Source organism: Canis aureus, chromosome 22 (assembly GCF_053574225.1).
Source record: "Canis aureus isolate CA01 chromosome 22, VMU_Caureus_v.1.0, whole genome shotgun sequence".
Taxonomy (NCBI): Eukaryota; Metazoa; Chordata; class Mammalia; order Carnivora; family Canidae; genus Canis; species Canis aureus.
Genome location: NC_135632.1, coordinates 40,512,420 through 40,528,316, shown reverse-complemented (window position 1 = coordinate 40,528,316; position 15,897 = coordinate 40,512,420). Strand labels below are relative to the sequence as shown.

General features: G+C 39.4%; 1 protein-coding gene across 8 annotated transcripts in view; it reads right to left on the bottom strand.

The window, feature by feature from the left end:
- POMGNT2 (protein O-linked mannose N-acetylglucosaminyltransferase 2 (beta 1,4-)) overlaps window positions 1–15,897 on the bottom strand; it is a 140,622-nt gene that overhangs the window by 79,222 nt on the left and 45,503 nt on the right. For all 8 annotated transcript variants that reach the window (XR_013361442.1, XR_013361439.1, XR_013361440.1 and 5 more), the window contains exons 11-12: window positions 14,413–14,476; window positions 11,240–11,343 (exon numbers count right to left, since the gene is read on the bottom strand). The gene's annotated coding sequence lies outside the window, so the exon portion shown is untranslated. The remainder of the gene's footprint in view (window positions 1–11,239; window positions 11,344–14,412; window positions 14,477–15,897) is intronic.

Sequence of the window (15,897 nt, the reverse complement as noted above, 5' to 3'; positions counted from 1 at the left end):
AATGTCTAATGGAATAATGGATCTATTATTGATTATCCATAGCTGATCATAAGAGGAGCAGCCAGTCATTATGAACCTCCTAGTTGAAGAACACAATATGACTCATGAAGTAGGCTGGGCAAAAAACCAAACACAAAGCAGATTGAGCCTCCAGATGCAACTACAGGAAATAGAGCAGGCAAAGGAAAATGTCAAATACACCATGAGGAATACAATCAACAAATCTAGCCAGCACTAATAAACTTTCTCCAGTGACAGAAATATATCTGCACTAAGAGCTCAGTGGCTCAACATATCCTGAAGACCAAACTGTAAACCAAGAATGAGCTTTTTTTCTTTCTCCAAAGTTCATCCTGGGAAACTCCACGAGGTGATAGGTGTGGATTGATGCAGGGGCAGCAGAGCAGCAGGGGCAGATGTCGAAGGAGGAACAGGTGTTGGCCAAGTCTGAGCCATCTGCTTACTCACTTTGTTTATGCCTTCTAGATCCACTCTAATCTGATCTTGTAGAGACCACAACCATCTGAGGAGGGACTGATGCTTCACATGACTGACCTCATGTCTTGGCCAATCAGAGTATCCGGTTCATAGAGTTACTTGAGTTCTCATAGTCAAGCATTCAGTTTCTATTCAGGGTTTAGTGGCAAATCAGAAACTGTTTCTGGAAAGAATAGTTAGAAGCAGAAGAGGGCATGGCTTGCTCCTAAAGCATACCTATCCATGTTATGATCCTCCTATTGTGGCCATTGGGGGCTTTGTCTGGTACTTTTATTTAGTAAAGAATATTCAAGTGTTATATCAAAAGTACCAACCAACAGGGGGGCTTATACCACAGCCTGGATTTGCTGCATAGTGTTTTATTGCTCTGAGAGCCCACTCAGAACTGCCTTTTTTATAGCCAGTGGTTTGGAGCATTGCACTCAGATACAGCATAATTTTGCCTTCAAAATCCAAGGAGTCTAAAACTATAAAACTCTTAAAGAAAATATAGACATAAATCTTTGGGAACTTGGATTAGACAATGACTTCTTAGAAATGATCCTTACGGCACAGCAGCCAAAGGGGGAAAAAACAGATAAATGACTTCATCAAAACTAAAAGCTTTTGTGTGTGGAAAGACACTATCAAGAAAATGAAAATGAAAAGACCACTCACAAAATGGTAGAAAATATTTGCAATCATTTGTCTGGGAATAGTCTAGTATAAAGTTGTAAAAAGTTCTAAAAAGAATAATTCAACAACAATAAAAAGAAAACTCAATTTAAAAATGGACAAGAGATCTGAACAGAAATTTCTCCAAAGATATCCAAATCCCCCCATAAGCACATTAGTCATTAGAGAGAGGCAAATCTGAACCATAATGGGATACCACTTCTCACCCCTAGGATGGCTATCATAAAAAGATGGACAAGACAAATGGTGGTGAGGATGTGGAGAAACTAATCTACAGTTGGGGTGGAAATTAAAAGCAGTTTGACAGTTCCTCAAAGACTGAGTTGCCATATGACGTTACAGTTCCAACTCCTAAATATATATATACCAAGAGAACTGAAAACAAGTTCCGGCCAATACTTATACATAATTGCTCATAGCAGCATTCTTCATAATAGCCAAAAAATGGAAACAACATGCATATCTGTCAAGTGATGAACAGATAAACAAAATGACATTATCCAATGAATGTCATTTAAACATAAAATGGAAGAAAATATTGATACGACAACATAGATGAGCCTTGAAAACACCTAAGTAAAAGAAGCCAAACACAAAAGACCACATATTGTATAATTCTGTTCATATGAAATGTCCTGAATAGCAAATCCATTGATACAGAAAATAGATCAGTGGTTGCCAGGCACTGGCAGGGAGAGAGGGAGGGAGGAATGGGGAGGGATTGCTAGGGGGGCTTGAGAGTTTCTGGGGTGATAAAGATGTTCTGGAATTAGATAGGAGTGATCATGCACACTCTTGTGAATATAATAAAAGCCACTCAATTGCACTTCACTCTTCTTTAATCTGAAAACAGTTCTTCAGTCTTTGTCTTTCATGACATTGACACTTTTGAAAAATAGAGACCAGTTATTTTGTAAAATGTCCCTCATCGAAGTTTATCTGAAGTTTCTTCATGATTAGATTGTGCATCTTGGGAGAAAGATGTCTCCCTCACCATATCACTTCAGGAGGCATCTGATGTGTTTTCCTGATGTCGGTTTGTCCCAATATTGGTGATGCTGACTTGAATCACTTGATATAAAGTAGGTCTTGCCACAGTCAAGTTACTATTCTCCCCTTAGAATTACTATGTAATTTGCAGAGACAACTCTGATACTATGTAAATAACCTATTCCTCATCAAACTTGCCTTTACTAGCTTTAACATCCATTCATGGTTTTCTAAATCCTCAATGGTTTAAGATGACTTGTTTCCACTCAGACTAGAGCCTTTTTAAATACATTATTGTCTTACTCCGTTTGCCAATTCCTCTAAAGAAAAAAAAAGACTTTTTCAAAAAGTCCTGATCACAAGGAAAGCATCCAGGCGGAGAAAAAGTTTGACACAAAGAATTAAAAAGTAATAAGATGCTCTTTCTTTTATGTTCTCTTTTGTTTTCAAATGTGAGCTCTGTGTCTAGACATGGAAATAAACACCCGGTCGTTCAGTGTAATTATATCTATTGTTTCTGGGGTTGAATCAGGCTGGTGGGGGAGGACTGACTAATGAAGCTTAACACTATTTCTTCCTTCCCACTCTGGCACAGATTAAAAGAAGTACAGCTTTGGAAGTGTAAAATTATGTGTTTGGTGTCTTTAGTAAACCTATAATTTTATTTCCTTTTATTGTGGTCTTGGTGATGGTGAGTATAGATTTATGGTGAATTGAGCAGCTTGGGAAGCATTCTGGAAATAACATGCCACAGGAGCAAGTGATACGGCTCCTCTGATCTCTTAGTAGCTTCCTGGCTGCCTTCACTTCTGTCCTCTGAAGCCTCAGTTTCCTCATCTGAAAAATGGTAGTGTGGGTAATAACAGGACTCAACCGACTGTGTAGCTGATTAAATGAGATACTGCATGGGAAGCACTTGGTACAGGTTTGGCATCTACTAAGCACTCTGTTGTTTGTTTTTATTATCATTATTATTAAGAAGTCCTAACTTGGGGGAGGAGGGTAATTGCTGTCACAATGTTTTTGGGAGGGAGATCAAGAAGTTGCCAGGCTGAATGCTTAAGCCTAAAACCTTCACACCTCCGCCCTCTATTTTCATTCATATAGCTTCATCCCTGTGGGCTTTGGGGGCCTTTGCAGCTCCAGGTCTTGTCAATCAAAAAGCAAAGGCCTAAGGAACCATTCACCCTCCTGCCCTACCTTAGGGAGCAGGACCTTGGGAGGGACAGAAAGAGAAGGGAGTGACTAGAACCAAGAGGCTTGGGTTTAAATCTCACCTCCCTGGAACCAGAGGTGTGAGTTTCATTATTTATATCACTCTTTGATACTTCAACTTCTTCATTTAAAAAAAGAAAAGCAGGGATCCCTGGGTGGCGCAGCAGTTTAGCGCCTGCCTTTGGCCCAGGGCGCGATCCTGGAGACCCAGGATCGAATCCCACGTTGGGCTCCTGGTGCATGGAGCCTGCTTCTCCCTCTCCCTGTGTCTCTGCCTCTCTCTCTCTCTCTCTGTGACTACCATAAATAAAAAAAAATAAAAGCAATATTTATAGTAAAATTTTTAGATGTTGCCCTGTGGGGAATTTTAAAAAGACAAAAGCTTCTAGCTTTGTTAAATTCTCAAAAGCTAGAAGCACACAGTTTTTCCTCCCATCCAAGGAGGAGGGCAGCCAGACTTGACTGCAGGGCACATATGAAACTGGACTCTTACCAAAGGTGGGTGCTACTAGTAGATGGAAAATAGATCTGAGTTAACCTGGACAGAGAAGGAGAAATACTAAGTGGCCTTGATAATAATGGCCAGTTTTTTTTAATAGCTCTTACTAAATGCCAGGCTCAGTTTAAATTCTTCATAGAATTAACTCCTGACTCTCTGCCAAGAGCCTAATGATGTAGGTTGTATTGTAATCTGTTTTACAGATGAGACAGCTCAAGCAGAGAGAGTCCACAGCTGGTTAGAGGTGGAGCCAATTCAAACTTGGGCAAGTTCATACTTTTCAGCAACAAGTTGACTTTTAACACCCCACGAAATACAAGGAGTGTAGAACTTAACATCACTAGTTAGATCATCATAGAGGGTACTAAAAATGAGACAGTAGGCCCCAATGGAGTCTCTTGTGCTAAGCCCATGTTACCAAACTGAGACCTACTACCCAAATTAATTAGTTTCGGCCTCTTCCAGGAGTGGAATGTGGACAATCTGGAATTACCTGGTCAGCACCAGTGAGGCAATCTGCCTGAAGGACCCTCGTGGTTCCCTAAAAAAAAGGTGACCTTGACACAATCCACTTTTCTCTAATAACTTCCTTGTCCCACCCCATTCTGCCCATGAAAGACTTTTATGATGTGCAGATCCTTGGAGCTCCTATTTGCCAGATGGGATGTCACCTGATCCATGAATCACTAAATGAAGCCACTCAGTTGAATTTTCTTGTTTAACAACAGAGAGCAGGCACTTCTGTCTTGATTGATGGAAGCCTGGAACTTTCTACAGCGTCTCCGTGTCCTGGGAATTCACTGACTGCTTGTGGATTTAGTGTAAGCTAGAGCCTCTGTGCAGACATCACCCATCATTGCTCTTCTAGCGAAGGCTTGTGCACACGATGGGAGGAAAAGCCTCTGGTGCTTTCTTTGAAAATAAAAGCTTTCAAAGTCCATGGCTCTGGGTACATTCTCACAGATGAAAACAATCTCACTTCATTTGCTAAATCTGGCAACCATAGGCAGACGCTGTTCTGCTCTTCTGCCCCCTGTTCTCTCCTCTGGCCTATCTTCTCTTCTAGCAGCTGCTGCAGAAACCTGCTGTGAGCAAGTGTAGTCTGACACTGCCTTGCCTTAGCTGCCCTGTGTCCCTCTTGCTTTCTGCCCCTTCACTGAACATAAATAATCAGTTTTATCAAATTTTTTCCCTAGGGCATGTACTTCTGAGTTCCTTTGAAGACCTTCTCAATATAGATTGTCTCCCACATTTTTTCATTTTAACTTTATGTATTGATTCTCACATCCATCTAGAGCTCACCTGTGTATGTGGCATTATTGACGCAGGCCGGCCATCGGAGGACCCAGAGGGGGTCCTGCAGAACCAGTCAAGAGGGTCCTCGGCTTCACACAAATGCAAGCCAGCAGGGAGTAAGAGCAGTTTACTGAAGATACAGAGAGAGCAGATGCAGGATGGAGCATCTGGGAGACGCAGAAAGGAAATGGAGGATGAATCTCATCCTTGCTTGGGGGTCTGGAGTTTTTACTGAAGACCGTGACCTGGTGTATATGCCCTCTCTGGCATCCAGGAACTGGTCAAGCAAGGACAAGTGCTCAGGTGTCCTCAATAAGTCACTTATGCCCTAGAGTCAGGGGTCTTGGTGTTCAAGGTGTTTGGAGTCAGTGGTCTTGAAGGACATTCATGCCCACCTGGCCCTGTCACTCCTTAGATATTATCTATTGTGCTGGAGAACTCCAAAGAAATCATTAACTCCTTGACCTTTATAAGGAGGACATACACTAAGGCATGTGTAATGCAGTAATGCAGGGGTGCACATCCTAGCAAGAATAGAAGCAGGAAAAGGAGCAAAGAAAAAAATGGCTTTTTGTTTTCCCCATGAAGTCCCTTTAGTTTCCCTGTCTCTGTATTGTGGAGGAACTCAATTTTATTTCTCTCCAGAATACAAGCCAGTTTTTCTAAGACCACTCTTTCTCCATTGCTTTGTGATGCCAGAAGGTGTCCTGTTTATCAAGACTTTGCAGAGCCTACTTGAGATTATGGACAAGCCAGAAGAAAGCAGAACTGAGGGGAGAGAGAGAGAGAGATGCTCTGGTTTGAGCTTCAGATATTTTTAAAGCCAGAAACCTCCCCACTACTTTTGTTTTTGCATGGGTTTTTGTCATTTGCAACTGAAATGACTAATTCAACCATGATGCCCTAATTTAGCTAATCTCTAGAAGTGAATTCCATATCCTGCTAAGATTCAAATGATAATGATAATTCCAATCAACTAATTTATTCTTACTTGTATCAATTAATTGAATCTGTATTTACTTGGATTCTTTTGTTCTCTCTGAACCTCTGGCAGAAGAACATTACGCAGTTGAAAAATGTGGTTTCATTCTGAGATAACTGGAAAAAGTTTTGAGGAACTGACAGCAAAACAGTTCACCAGGAAAACAGAGAGGGAAAAAATCTTTGAGCTAGGTAAAGATTTCTTAGATACAAAACTGAAAGCTTAATCCATAACCAAAAAAATGGTAAATGAGAGTAACTCAAAATTAAAATGTTTCTCTCTTTGAAAGATACTAGTGGGAGAAAGAAAACACAAGCAATAACCGGAAGAAAATATTTGCAAAACACTTATTTGATAAAGGATTTGCATTTAGAATACATAAAGAACTCTCAAAACTCAATCATAGGAAAACCACTTACCCAATAAAAACTAAGGAAAAGATTTGAACAGACACTTCACTAATGAAGATGCACAGATGGCAAATAAGCACACTTGAAGAGATGTTGAAAATATGCTTACATCATTAGTCATTAGGGAAATTAAGACCACAATGTGATACTACTAAACATTCATTAGAAGAGCTAAAATAAAATGATTGATGATACCAAGTGCTAGTGAAGATGTGGAACCACTAGAACTCTCATACACTACTGATGTGAGTGTAAAATCATTCAGTCCTAACTGTTCAGCCTAACTTCCCCAAAAGACATTGTATTTGTTTCCTAGGGTTTCTGGGAAAAAAGTATCACAAACTGGGTGGCTTGAAAGAACAGAAGCCTATTCTTTCACAGTTCTGGAAGCTAGAAGTCTGAAATCAAGGTGTAGAGAGGGTTGGTTCCTTCTGAGGGCTGTGAGAAAGAATCTATCTGTTCTCTTTCTCTTCGCTTCTGGTGATGGTCAGCAATCCTGGACTTTCCTTCACTCGCAGGTGTATGACTCTAATCTCTGCATCTTCACAGGACCATCTTCTCCTCTGTGTTCCGTCTGTGTCTCTCCTTCTCAACTTACACCCTAATCAAGTATGACCTCATCTTAACTTTGCATATTACACCTGCAAAGACTATTTCCAAATAGGGTCCCATTCACAGGAACCAGGGGTTAGTACTTCACGTATCTTTTTGGAGGACACCAGTCAATACATATTCTACACAAGCTAGAATATTCATAAAAGCAGTATTTGTAACAGTATAAAACTGAAAACTATTCAACTGCTCATCAACAGTCAAACAGATAAATAAATCATGGTATATTCATGCAACGGGATCCCATAAAGCAATGAAAATTCACAACCTATAACTACAGACAACAAAACAGGTGAATCTCACAAACATAACATTGAGCAAAATAAATAAGTAAATGAAACAGTATTTATGGTATGATTCTATTTACACAAAACATAAAACCAGGCAAAGCTATTCAGTTAGAAATTAGGAGAGTGTGTATACTTGGGGAGGTTAGTGACTGGAACAGAGTGTGTGGAAGGCTTTCTGGGGTGCTGGAAATCTTGTTTCTTAATCCAAGTGCTGGTTATGTGAGTGAGTTTAGTTTGTGAACATTCATTCAATGATAAACACTTATACTATATGTCCTCTGTGTGTGTTATACTTTGATTAAAAGACTTTTAAAAGTCATGGTTATGACTTGAGGTTTTCTCTTATATATCCATGTTTAATTTCTACACTAAGACTATTTTTTTTCAAAGAAGCCATCAAGCATTGTTAATAAATCTACCAGGAATCAAGTGACAAATATTTATTGGCATCAACTATGCTCACTTTGCTACCTTTGAAGATTACTAAGAACCTAAAGGGGTTCTGATATAAAAACTGAATAAATGGCTGAATAACATATACATTTAACAATTTTTGGCAATAGGGACACCTGGGTGGCTCAGTGGTTGAGCATCTGCCTTGGGCTCAGGTCCTGATCCCAGGCCTGGGATAGAGTCCCGCATCAGGCTCCCTGTGGGGAGCCTGCTTCTCCCTCTGCCTGTGTCTCTGCCTGTCTCTCTGTGTCCCTCATGAATAAATAAATAAATAAATCTTTTTTAAAAATTAATTTTCGCAATAAAAATAATCAGGATTCTAATTGGTTTAGCTGTCTGGAATATTCAACTTGTAATCAAGTAATAAATAAGGACATTTTTTACACAAATAATTCCAATATTAAGGTTTCTAGAAAATATCCCTAAAATCAAAACCAAAGGGGGAAGAAGTAAAACTTTTAAAATTACTATATATTTTTTGAACAGATAATTCAGACATATGGTACACAATCCAAATGGTCAAAAGGGTATTAAATAACTTTAAAACTATCCTGGGTTCTCTAGCAATAACAATCCTGGTTGAGGTGAAGCCTGGGAAATTACAAGTACTACAAATGGGCATAAACTTGGCTCACAAGAAAATAATTCTTTTTCACAAGAATTCTTAAGAGTCTTTGGATATTAAGAAAGGCCCAGGTCACTATTTTTCAAGGAAATACGTACACATATATTTTTTAAATTCCCAAACATGGGGCACCTGTGTGGTGCAGTCTGTTAAGTAAACGGCTCATGGTTTTGGCTCAAGTTGTGATCTCCGAGACCTGAGGTCAAGTCCTGTATTGGGCTTTGCACTCTGCACAGAGTCTGTTTGGGATGGTCCCTCTCTCTCTCTTTCTCTCAAATAAATAAATCTTTAAAATGCCCAAACAGGTAACAAATTTAATAATTTTAACACTAAAAATGATCCCAAACAACGTAACGGTGCAATTCACTACAGATAATGTCAAAAGTCATAATGTAGGTTCTTCGGACTATGAAAGTACTATCCTAGATGGTGGGGATACATTAGAGAACAGAACAGACAAAAATCTCTGCCCTCATAGAGTTTATGTCCTAGGTGGAAGGAGATAGACAATAAACAGTAAATATACTAAATATGCTAATTCTATGGTATGGTAGAGGTGAAAAACTCCCATGAGAAAAGAGCAGAGCAAGATAAAAATACTTAGGGGAGAGTGGGGAGGGACTGTAATTTTAATGAAGTGGGCAGACGAGGCTCCTTGGGAAGGTGACAATTGAGTGAAATCTTTTCTTTTTTTTTTAATTGAGTGAAATCTTGAAGAATAAAAGGGACCGAGCCATCTGGATACCTGGGAGGAAATCACTTCAAGTAGAGGGCACAGATGTTGAAAAGGCACTGAAATGTAACCACATCAGCATGTTTTAGGAATATACAAAGACATATTCCTAAAACATATTCCAATGTCTGGAGAGGAATATGTGCACGGGAGAGTATGGGGAGATGAAATAAAGAGGTAAAGGGGGCCCAGATGATACAGAGCCTCTTAGGCACCATCAGGACTTTAGCTTTCACTCAGAGAAATGGGAAGTCATTAGAGGGATTTGGGCAGAAGTGTGACTTTAACGTGACCACTCTGGCTGTCATGATAAGAATAGATTTTAAGAGGCAAGAATGAAATTAGTGAGACCAGAAAGGAGGCTAATTCAATAATCCAGGTGAGAGATTATGGGGGTTTAGGTCAGGACCATAGCAGCACAAATGGTAAGAAATGATTGTATGTGGACATACTCTGAATGCAGAGCCAGCAGGATTTGCTGACAGACTGGATGAAGGTGGAGGCCGTATGAGAGAAAGACAAACATCAAGGAAGATGCCAAACCAAGGATCAAGAGGTGAAAGATGGAGGCCTGAGTAGGATTGGAGTGGAAGGTAAGGAACTGTTTGAATTTGATAAGACTGAAATGCACTCTCAGTCTCAAATACAGATGTCCAGTGGGCAGTTGGGCACAAAGTTCTAGACCTTAAGAAAGAGATCTCAGCTAGAGATACTTGGAGAGTCTTCAGTGTGCAATGCTATTGAAAGCTATGGGAGTAGGATGAGTTTGCCGTGACAGTGAGTGTAGTAAAGAGGAGCGGTCCAAGGTCCAAGCTCTGGAGCCTTCTATCATTAAAAGAGTTGGGAGATGAGGAAGAACCAGGGACAAGGGAAAGAACCTCAGGACTCATGGGGACAACCTGGGCACTGCGGAGACACAGAAGCCAAGTGAAACAAGTGTTTCCAGGAGCTAGGAACAATCAGCTAGGTTACCCACAGCTCAAGAAAGGGAAAGACTGAGAATGACCAGCAGGCTGACAAGGTGGAAGGTCACTGTGACCTTGATGAAGGCAATATGGTGGGGAATGAAAATCTATGGATTTAAGAGAGACTGAGCGGAGAGGAATTGATACCACACCCTTCTGTAAAGGGAAGCAGTGAATTGGGGCAACAGTTGAAGGGGAAGAGTCCTTGGGAGGGATTTTTAAGATGGGGGAAGTAAGAGCACACCCAATGGGGCCCTTGGGTCCTTTCCCTCCCCACTCCTATAAGCCTTGTATGAACTTATGTTGCAATAAAGATGAAATACTTAGGGAAACTCCACAAATCTTAGATATCCTTGCTATTCAGATCAGTATCCAGAGAAATCTTACATATTTCAAGTTTCAAGTTTGTTCAGATAGCCAGATTGGGTTTTGGGGGATTTTCTTTGATAAAAAGCCAAATCTTATAAAACTCTAACTATGAATTCTTGCCTCAAAATAGGAACCAGTTCTGCATTCTTCAGAGGATTTAAGAGGAAGAGTCTAATTTCAGTTTACAGTAATTATTTTAAGAGCATACCTTCTTGATTAAGGCTGCTGGTGTTGGAATCCCAGCTCCACCACAAATTAGCCAGGTTATTTTGTATAAGTTACACAATCTCTCTAAGTTTCGGGTTCCCCATTTGATAAAACCAAGATAGTAATCACACTTGATCCATAGGATTATAGTGAGGATTAAATAAAATAATACTTTAGAACAGAACAGTGCCCAGACTGTGGTCAATAAGAAATGTTCTTCACTTTTCATAATCCTGTATTCCAATGAGCAAGGCGTAAATCATGTTTTGGTATATTTAATTACACCTGAGAGGCCATTTAGTAAGATACATTTTTGGCATATGAATAAATGACCTCTTAGTTAATCTGTTTAATTTTTAAAAAACTATTCTCCACAAAGGCCTTCTTGGGAACTGTGACAGTTTTGTCACTAGGTGGCACCTGAGTGACTCCAGGAGAGTGAAACAAGGCGTCTTAAAGAGCATCTGACTCAGCATCAGCTTATATCAGCGGCCAGAAGGATTCACAGGTGTGGTTAAGTCGTCCTGCAAGGAATTCACAGAATGTTTCAAAATTCATTTGCCAATATTAAAAAACCAGATCTCCTATGAAAACAGATTCCCAGTCTCTCAATAAAGTGGAAGATCTGGCAAGTCTGGGCTTGGAGTGGTGCCTTCTTTAGGCTGGGCTGGTATTCACTAGCCAGCACAGATCCCACCAATCCAGCCCACCTGCTCTCTCCTCTGTCTCTCTTTGGCTCCTCTAGGCCTTTGAGTTTGTAACCTCTAATTCATCCAGTCCTTCCTTTCCAGATGTAGAGTCAGAAGTCCTACAGAGAAGTTGAGGGTTGGTACTAGAATCCCAACCCTCAGGCCAGGGCTCCTTTTTTAGACCTTGTATTGTTTCTTATACATCTGGTTGCTTTCAGAGAATGACTGGAGCTAAAAACAGGGAAGCCACAGTAGAACTGAAATTTGGGGATTTGGGGGCACCGCTGAGATGATTAAAATGGGGTATGGGAAAAAGTAGAGGTCATAGGATTCTTTCCTTTTCTTTGTGAAAAATAGCTTCATTATATTTTGGGGGAAATAATATATGTTCAGTGCAAAAGATTCAAACAATACAGAAAAATACAAAGCAGAGGAAAAAGATTCTCCAAGATTCTACTTTCATTTATAACTTCCATTTACATTGTAGTATATATCCTTCCAGCCTTCTTTCTGTATATTTATAGATATACTTAACATAGGCACTTTATGGGCCAAGGAAGGCCTGGGAGTATGGGGCTTTAGAATTCACATATAGTCTTCATTGGCTTCCCTCCAGCCAATTTTTGATGTGGCCAATTGGGAGTTTCTTCGGTCATATGAAAGCACTATGCAAATGCAGCAACAAGCCTATTTGTTCACCCCAATTCTCTTCCAATCAGATTGTTATTCAGCTCACATATATAGAAATTCTATATGGAAATTCCGGAACTGCCACAGTGAGTGTTTGAAATTTTCCTAAATGAGAACATCCAAGTTGTTCTGTAAATTGTTTTTTTCCACTAATAGTATTCTTAGACTATCTGTCCCTAGTTTATAAATACAGATTTTTTAAAAGATTTTATTTATTTATTCATGAGAGACACAGAGAGAAAGAGAGGCAGAGACATAGGCAGAGGGAGAAGCAGGCTCCTAGCAGGGAGCCCGATGTGGGACTCCATCCAGGGTCTCCAGGGTCATGCCCTGGGCTGAAGGTGGCGATAAACCACTGAGCCACCCAGGCTGCCCTATAAATACAGATTTTAAAAAATATATATATTTCTCACCTTCCAGAACATCCTAAGCATCCTCAAGATAAGCTCATTGATCTCTTCAACAGATTTTGTTCATCCAATTGGTGATTAAAAAGAGGAGGCCACGTAATTGGAATCTGGAGTATAAATTCTAAAGTCTATGTAAATGCTCATGGTAGACATTAATAGGAACAATTAGTTTCTCAATGATTCTATTGATCAGGTTTTGCTGCAATAATGTTATATAATAAACAAACCCCAAAATGTCAGTGATTTATAACAACAGACATTTGTTTTTCTCTCAATGGTCTGTGTGCTGTATGTGGGTTGATCAGGCTTGCCTTGGCCTTAGATTCTGGTCTGCTCTACTTGATTGCCTTCCAGGAGCCAGGCTGAAGGGGCAATGGCTACTTGCCAGAATGCAGAAGGTTAACACAAATTTCACAAATTCACATACAGACATGTGAATGGTCAGACACAGCATATGTTACATCCACACACATTCTATAAAAACACTACCTATCACAAGGACCAACCAGGATAGAATGAAATTTAGGCTGAGACCTACTCTTAAGCCCTATAAATGCAGTTTGAACTCATACTACTTGAGAATCACAACAGTTTTGTCTAGTATGCCCCTTAATCAAAGACCCTTTGTCATCGGAGATCCATAATGACAGGTCCTCTCTGATCATACTCACTCTACCTTTATGTTTTATATGCTCTATGCTCTTCTATCTGTGCTTTTTATGCTGTTTAGAGTTATACACTTGGGTTTTTAACAAACGAAGGATTAAACTGCCTGTCAATTTTTGAATGTGGAAAGAACTATTTTCACCTTTGTTTTTCCTTACCAAAGCTGTACCAATCAGCAAAAATAAATCTTCCTGTGAATAAAAACAAAGAGTACTGTTGCCAGGCAACAAATAAGAGCATTATTTTTATAGTTTTTTTGGAAGGTATAGCATCTTGCTCCACAGTTTCCATGGAGAATCCCAATTGTCAGGATTAATCAAATGCTGGAAAATTGAAATTTATGCAAAGAGGTTAGCTTAATAAGCAATTACCTATGCTAAGGGACAACTAGGAGAAATATTTAGATAAAACCTCTTACCACAAATGAAGCATTATCTCCTGGCATCAAATGACTCAAGTGAAGACTTTTATGTGTGTCAACTGTTTTTCTAAAGGTATTGCAATCATATTTCATTAAAATTACAAATTACATGTATACCATTTCCAGTATAAATCACCACTGAATGTTTAGAGTGCATATGAACTGCATCAGAATACTGTGAGAAATAATATACAAAGAATGGTTGTAAACCAACATGTCTCTATTTTGTAAGCATGTGAGCAGTGTGTTGATTTCTAAAGTTCTTCCTAATAAATTGATGAGAGAATACCCAAGATCATTCAGAAGAAGTAAATGGAGGGAGGGCAAAGTTCAGAGAGTAGTCCTATCAGATATTAAAACATGCAAAATAAGGAGAGAAATGTGTGGCTCTGATGCAAGAACAGGCAGCCAAATAGAATGGACTATGTAGGCACACTTGATAAAAAAGACATACAATTAATTGGGTAAAAGAAGATATACAGGGCAGCCCAGGTGGCTCAGTGGTTTTAGCGCCGCCTTCAGCCCAGGGCCTGATCCTGGAGACCTGGGATCGAGTCCCACATCAGGCTCCCTGCATGGAGCTTGCTTCTTCCTCTGCCTGTGTCTCTGCCTCTCTCTCTCTCTCTCTCTTTCTGTCTCTCATGAATAAATAAATAAAATCTTAAAAAAAAAAAGAAGATATACAAGTGACCAATAAGTACATGCAAAGATGCTCACCATCATGGACACATCAGGAAGATCAAAATCACAATGAGATACCACTTCACATTCACTAGGAAGTCTATAATAAAAAAAAATAATGAGTATTGGCAAGGATGTGGAGAAATCATAACACTGTTGGTGGGAATGTAAATGATGCAGCCTATTTAGGAAATAGTCTGGCAGTTCTTCAAAAGATTAAACATAACTGTTTGACCCAGCAATTCCATTCCTGGGTATATCCTCAAAAGAACTGAAAACATATGCCCACATAAAAACTTGTACACAAATATTCATAGCAGATCAGACCTTTAATCAATATTAAACTTGAAAATCATTCCCAAACAAGCCAGAGTTAAAGAAAAATGTTAAAACAAAAGGGTAGTTTTGGCATGTAAGCCAGCACTAAGGACAACAGGAAGGAAGGTGGGGAGAAGCCTGGGCTTTGTGTGATCACAGAACTGCCATACCAGTCCTGAACTACTTAGCTCTGGACTTTTATGTTTAAGCCACTCCTATTTGAATTTTCTGTAAAATTGGCCAAATTCTAATCCCAAGTGGTATAGTGTCTTATATAACTTTTTAAGTATCCTCAATACTTTCTTTCCAGAAACTTACAAGAACTCTTAATAAATTAAGGAGGAAAACTAGATATTCACATTCAAAAGAATGAAGTTAGGTCCCCTAAGATCTAAAACTATGAAACTCAGGATCCCTGGGTGGCGCAGCGGTTTAGCGCCTGCCTTTGGCCCAGGGCGCGATCCTGGAGACCTGGGATCAAATCCCACATCGGGCTCCCGGTGCATGGAGCCTGCTTCTCCCTCTGCCTATGTCTCTGCCTCTCTCTCTCTCTCTCTGACTATCATAAATAAATAAAAATTAAAAAAATAAAATAAAATAAAACTATGAAACTCTTAGAAGAAAACATAGTGGAAAGACTTCATGACAATTGGATATAACATCAAAAGCACAAGTGACAAAAGGAAAAAAACAAATAAACTGGACTTCATTAAATTAAATATTTCTTATAAAAGAAAGGATACTGTCAATAGAGTGAAAAGGCAGCCTATCGAATGGGAGAACATATTTGTAAATCATATCATCTGATAGGGGATTAATATCCAGCATATATAAAGAAGCCCTACAATTAAACAACATGAAATCCTGATTTTAAAATGGGCAAAGAACACAAACATTTCTCTAACGAAGATATACAACCAATAAGTACATGAAAAGATGTTCAATAGCATTATTCATTAGAAAAATGCAAATCAGAACTACAATGTCATACCACTTCACACCGATTAAGATGGCTATTACCAAAAACAAAACAAAACAGATACCAAGCGGTGAGGATAGAGAGAAATTGGAACTCTTCAGCATTGCTGGTGAGAATATGAAATGTAAGCTCTGCTGTGGAAAACAATATAGTGGTTCTTCAAAGAATTATGGGCTCATGGGTGGCTCAATAGGTTAAGTATCTGCCTTTGGACCCAGAAAAAC